General features: G+C 35.3%; 1 pseudogene; it reads left to right on the plus strand.

The window, feature by feature from the left end:
- Positions 1 to 265: 265 nt before the first annotated feature.
- On the plus strand, positions 266 to 6,409 carry LOC110775165 (glyoxylate/succinic semialdehyde reductase 1-like; annotated as a pseudogene).
- The last annotated feature ends 228 nt before the right edge of the window (positions 6,410 to 6,637 follow it).

Genomic DNA, 6,637 nt, shown 5'->3' on the forward strand with positions numbered 1-6,637 from the left:
GAAAAAACCCCTGTTGCACCCCCCTTATTGCAGCGTACATGTATTAATACGCTTCAACAACCAGTCGGTCAACGCGGGTCAAACCATTTAAAGGGTTGTTGCAGCGTACAATTTAATTGTTCCCTACAAAAAAGTTTATTGCAGCGTACATTTTAAAAGCCCCCTGCAATAACCCTTTTTGTTGCAGCGTACAATTTAAAAGCCCCTGCAATAACCGGTTAAAAAAATTGTTCCCTAATTAAGTAATGAAGCCGCATCTCAAATTTTCATTTCTCGCGCTCAACTCCCTTTCTTCTTCCCTACGTCGTCCCCTAAAAAAAAAACCCTAAGTCGCGTCCCGTTCTCCTCTCCTCACTTCGAACACTCTTTCTCTTCCTTCCTCTGCATCGCCGACCACCACCTCCTTCATGCCGACGCTGCTGGTGCGATGGCTGCGATGGTTATTGCGTTATTGTGGTTGATGGTGTTGTCCCGCCTCCGTGCTCGCCTTTCTTCTGTTTGTCGCCGCCAATAATGGTGGCCACCAACACAACATCATTTGCAATCCATCCCTAATTGGTAAATTGATTTCAATTTCTCCCTCAATTGATTTAATAAGTTCTTTATTTAAAATCCAAAAACCCTAACTAATAAATTTCAATTTTCTTTTCCCCCTTGCTTGCGCAGCCCCTTCTGGTTGTTGGGTGCAACGGCGCTCTTTCGTCGCCGCCGCCTCCTTGTTCGTTGTTGTGAATGCTAATTATGGTCTTGCTCTCCCCTTCCCTCTACTCCATTGTTGCTGCTCGTTTCTAGCCCAAGGTACGACACTCCATTTTTCTTCCTCTCTCTCCTGATACTAATTTAAAGAAGTTTTTGCTACCTATGTTAGTTGTTGTTAATTTTCAGTGCTTTTTAAGTTGACAAATTAGCTTATAAGTTTAATTGGAAAACTATTGCAATTCAGTTCTCATAATGATGCACAATTGATGGTTTTAATTTGAAATTTGTTGGTGTTAGATGAAGATGATGTTGTTATTATTGTTGTTGCTGGTGTTGTTTGTAGTTGTAGTTGTTTGTAGTTGCAGTTGTTATCGTTATTGATTGTGTGGCTGTTAATTAATTAATAACTGAATTAGAGATTGGTTATACAAGTATGAGATACTAGTTAAATATTTAGACTAATTATAAATCTTAGACTAATTGCATAAGAAGTAGAAGATGATGGGGAGCTGTCATATTTAATGAAGAAGCTGCTGATCAGGGAGAAAAGTTACGGGAGGCTGACATCTATTTACCTATAATCATTACTCTTCCAGCCATAATTTTTTATTTTGTGCAGTAACCCTACTGCTGAATTGCTGATTCATTAGTGTACGATTAACCGCATCTGTATCTATAACGAAATTCATAAACTTTCTTATTTTGGGACATCTGTTGTATAAATTCTCGGGATGGATAATGGTTGAGGATGTCATACTCATAGGATAAAATAGGATAGAAGTGCTGTCATTAGTTATTCTGGCTCTTGATAGAATAGGAGATCTGCATGTTTTTGTCTCCCTCGTGCTGGAAATCACTGCAATTTGCTAGTGCCCTTTGAAAGTAAAAAACCAACACATTTTTGAGGGTATAGTTCTCCCTAGTCAAGGCTTGAAGTTCCTTTTTCGAGGCTTTTGTGTACTAGACATTTCCTGACGTTGTAGATAAATTGCTTATGATAGCTAGAGATATGTTTTTTTGTCCTTGGCCCTTTTGAAGTCGGTGACACTGCCTTGGTGTCTTTCAAAAGTACTGCTGCAATTTTTGGAAGAATGTGATGTCCCATGGCTTTCAGTAGTAGCAATTTGGTGTCTTTGGCTTGTTTATTCGTCGAAGTTAATTTTTGCTTCTGTACCTTTCTTTATGCAAATTGTTCATTTGCCCCTGTCCGTTTTTGCCAAGATAAAGGAATGCTCTTTTCTGTTCTTTTTTTTGGGGTTGTTTGACCATCATGTATCGAATACCAATAGTTTGATGTATCTGCAGGATGTTAGTTGAAATGGTTGCCTGTATACCAGTTGAGTCCTTGTCAATTCTTGAGAAGATGCATACTAAAGGGTACGCTAATACAGTCATTCATTTTCTTTATGAAATAGGTGGAGAATATATTTCATATCTGAGAAGTTTCTATTATGTTTTAGATTTTCATGTTAATTTTGTCATGTCATGTTTTCCATGAATATCAGTTATGTGCATGGAGACGTGAAGCCAGAAAACTTTTTGCTTGGCAAGCCTTCTACCGCACAGGAGAAAAATTGTTTCTTGTTGACCTTGGACTAGGTAATTTTCTTACCTTTTTCAGGTCCAGTCCTCTATTATATTATGTTCATTTTTTTGCAACTACTTAAAAGTAATGAAAACCCTAGCTTATAAATATTTCAGGATCATGCTGTTCGGAGGTTGCTTTTGCCTTATCTAACTCTATTGTCTGTCAAAAACTTGTAAACTGTGATCTGAATTCTGAAGTTTTCCATAGTATCTGTTGAGCTGTAAATACAACTATTATAGAAGACATCTAGTGTATGCCAAAGCAAGTGAAAACCAAATACTATTGTGTTCATTAAGGTTGTTAATTATGAGATTTTCAGTCATGCTTGACTGTTGACGTATAGTTGTATAAAATACATTTGATGTGCAGAGCTCCAGGGAATAGTGTTGAGGTGTCAAGGAAATTGAGCTCTTGTTCCTGATGGAATATTTAAATATTTGTTTACACATCAAGAATGTTAACAATTGATTTAGTTGGTGAGCTGAAAAGATGCACCCCGTACAATTTCAATGAGATGGGAGATGTTAGGCAACTACTCAAAGCATTTAATCACCAATCCATGATCTAAGTACCAACTCAATATCGATAAGATTCTGCTTATAGTTTTCTCGCTTCCTTTTTTATTTCCCCGGTGGTGGGAGGGTAGTGGACTGGTGGGTGGTTGTGTGTTAGCCAGCTATTCCCTTATTCCTTGAACTATCTGAGGTGTTTTAAACTTTTTGGGTTGCAAAATAGTCATGAATACTCTAATAAAGTTTAAAGTACCCCGTAATGGGTTCTGACTCTTCTGACTTCTAGTGTCGCATTCTAACTAAATCGTTATAATACTTGTTTTGGTTGGCAGGAGCATGCCGAATTTTACACTCAAATGATGATTCTTGGGGGTCTATGGTCGTCTATTGAACCAGACTCAAATACTGTTTGAACTAAACTGGGAGTAATGCAACATTTTTGTAGTGGCTTTTTTCCGAGTGTAATTAAATACTGTTTGAACTAAACCAGACTCACGTTTATTTTTATTGTATTTTACTTTTGCATCCTGAACAGTGTATATATAATTATATATACATTTAGTCTTAATTAGAATATTGTTAATTTTTCCAGTGTGATGAACTTGTGTAACATGGAGCTACTGTTGGAGAAACACCTACAGATGTGGTCTGGAAGTGCAAGTATACGATTGCAATGTTATCTGATCCCTCAGCCGCCATTTCGGTTCGTAAATTAGGTCTGAATGCTTTGTTAATTCTTGTTTTGGTATTCTTATTTATCCACAGCTTCATGATTCCTTAGGTTGCTTTTGATAAAGCCCGGGGTCCTTGAAAAATCTGCAATGGGAAAGGCTATATTGATATGTCAACTGTCGATGCAGATACATCCGTAAAGATTAGTGAGGTTTGAACTTTGAATTGTACTTCGTAACTTTTTTACTATAGTTTAATTCGTGTGACTTTGATATCTTCCTAAAAACTTTCAAACCTTCACGTTTTGCATTTTTGTGTGGTTTGATGTTCTTACTCACACCTTTCATGCTTTACATTGTATTACGGTTTCTGATGTAGGCTTGCGAATCACAATAATTCGAAATATTTCATGCTTTACACTGTAATCTATGTAGTCAAATAAGCAAATTGAATAATTCAAAACCCTGGTCTGTTCATGACAGAATCATATTGCTGTATTATGTTGAGGTATCTTGGTAACTAACCAGAACACAACCAGTGACTAACTGGCTATCTTATATGGATTTATGGTAATAAATAATAATGATAGAATTTCCTTAAAACCCAATTGTGGAGTGATCCTAGACCATAGTTGGTGCTTCGATGCACTTTTTGTAATTGCATCTGTGAGTTAAAATTCCATCTCCCAACAGTTTCAGCTGATTGTTTACTAGACTGTGTTTTGATTCACTCTTCATTTTCGAATATATTTTTGCTTCAGTAGTCTTTCCTCTTTGAAACTCCAAATTTAATTTAATTTGATTTGCAGGGAGTTACATCCAAGGGTGGGAGATTTCTTGAAGGTCCTGTTTCCGGTAGCAAAAAGCCTGCGGAGGATGGTCAATTGATTATCCTAGCTGCTGGTGAGAAGGTAAAAGATGAAAGTTTGTCATACATGTATCATCTTTTGAAAACTACCAATCTGGCTTACTCCCATTACTCCCATCAAGATACATAGTATTTATTTATTTACTCAAAATTTTCTAGCACGCAGACATTTTCGCTCACAACTTTGAACTAACGAACTTAAGAACTCATTTCAAACTTATTACATGATTCATATGATTAGTTTTAACTTTCCAAGACTCAATCCAATCTACTTATGCACATTTGAGACTTGTTTGGCCATTATAGGTCATATTTAGGGTAAAATGACATTTTCGCTCCCAACTTTGAACTAACGAACCTAAAAACTCATTACAAACTTACTACATGATTCATATGATTAGTTTTAACTTTCCAAGACTCAATCCAATCAATTTATGCACATTTGAGACTTGTTTGGTCGTTATAGGTCATATTTTTAGGCAAAAATGAGGCATTTTCGCTCTCAACTTTGAACTAACGAACCTAAGAACTCATTTCAAACTTACTACATGATTCATATGATTAGATTTCACTTTCCAAGACTCAATCCAATCTATTTATGCACATTTGATACTTGTTTGGCCGTTATAGGTCACATTTAGGCTAAAATGACATTTTTGCTTACAACTTTGAACTAACGAACTTAAGAACTCATTTCAAACTTATTACATGATTCATATGATTATTTTTAACTTTCCAAGACTCAATCCAATCTATTTATGCACATTTGAGACTTGTTTGGTCGTTATAGATCATATTTAGGCTAAAATGAGACATTTTCGCTCCCAACTTTGAACTAACGAACCTAAGAACTCACTTCAAACTTTCTAAATGATTCATATCATTAGTTTAAACTTTCCAAGACTAATTATAATCTATTTATGCACATTTGAGACTTGTTCATTCGTTATAGGTCATATTTAGGCTAAAATGAGACATTTTCGCTCCCAATGTTGAACTAACGAACCTAAGAACTCACTTCAAACTTTCTACATGATTCATATTATTAGTTTAAACTTTCCAAGACTCAATCCAATCTATTTATGCACATTTGAGACTTGTTCGGTCGTTATAGGTCATATTTAGGATAAAATCAGACATTTTCGCTCCCAACTTTGAACTAACGAACCTAAGAACTCACTTCAAACTTTCTACATGATTCATATGATTAGTTTAAACTTTACAAGACTCAATCAAATATATTTATGCATATTTGAGACTTGTTTGGCCGTTATAGGTCATATTTAGGCTAAAATGACATTTTCGCTCTCAACTTTGAACTAACGGACCTAAGGACTCACTTCCAACTTATTACATGATTAATATGATTAGTTTTAAGTTTCTAAGACTCAATCCGATCGATTTATGTATATTTGAGACTTGTTTGGTGGTTATAGGTCATATTTAGGGTAAAGGCTAAAAGAAGGCATTTTCGCTCCCAACTTTGAACTAAAGAACTTAAAGACTCATTTTAAAACCTTTACATGATTAACATGATTAGTTTTAAGTTTCCAAGACTCCTTACAATATATTTAAGCACATTTAAGGCTCATTGGGTCGCTATAGGTCATATTTAGACTAAAATGACATTATCGTTTCCAACTTTGAACTAAAGAATTTAAGGACTCAATTGAAACTTATTACATGATTAATATGATTAGTTTTAAAGTTTTCAATACTCATTCCAATCTATTTATGCTCATTAAGGTTCATTGGGTCGTTATAGATCATTTTTAGACTAAAATGACATTTAATCTAATGCTCCCATCAAATTTTTGTTTTTGAAGGTATATACTCCGGGGAATGCGCCTTAAGCTAGTGAGGAAATTGATGTGGTTCGTGAGAAATTGGCTAAGTTTTTACCAGCAAGTATTTATTATTGGCCTGAGCGCGCTTGGTCGAGTTGTTTGATATTAAAATGTATGCGTACATTGAAATTGGAAAGTACAAATATTTAAATGTAGTACCTGCACTTTGGATTTGGAAAATATTAAATATACAAAACAATAGTTATTGTTTTTATATTTTTTATACAGGTTGCGATATTCTATTATTGTTGTGACAGGTTTCTATATTTGGTGCAAGGCACTCTAGGTATATATCCCTAAACTAAATTAAAATTATCCCGCCAAAAGTGTTTTGTTACAGCGTACATATATATGTGTACGCTGCGACAAGGGTTTTGCAAAATTCCAGACTTTTTGCAGCGTACAAATAGATGTACCCTGCAAAAGGTGGGGTCTTTTGCAGCGTACACGAA

Source organism: Spinacia oleracea, chromosome 4 (genome assembly GCF_020520425.1).
Source record: "Spinacia oleracea cultivar Varoflay chromosome 4, BTI_SOV_V1, whole genome shotgun sequence".
Lineage (NCBI taxonomy): Eukaryota > Viridiplantae > Streptophyta > Magnoliopsida > Caryophyllales > Amaranthaceae > Spinacia > Spinacia oleracea.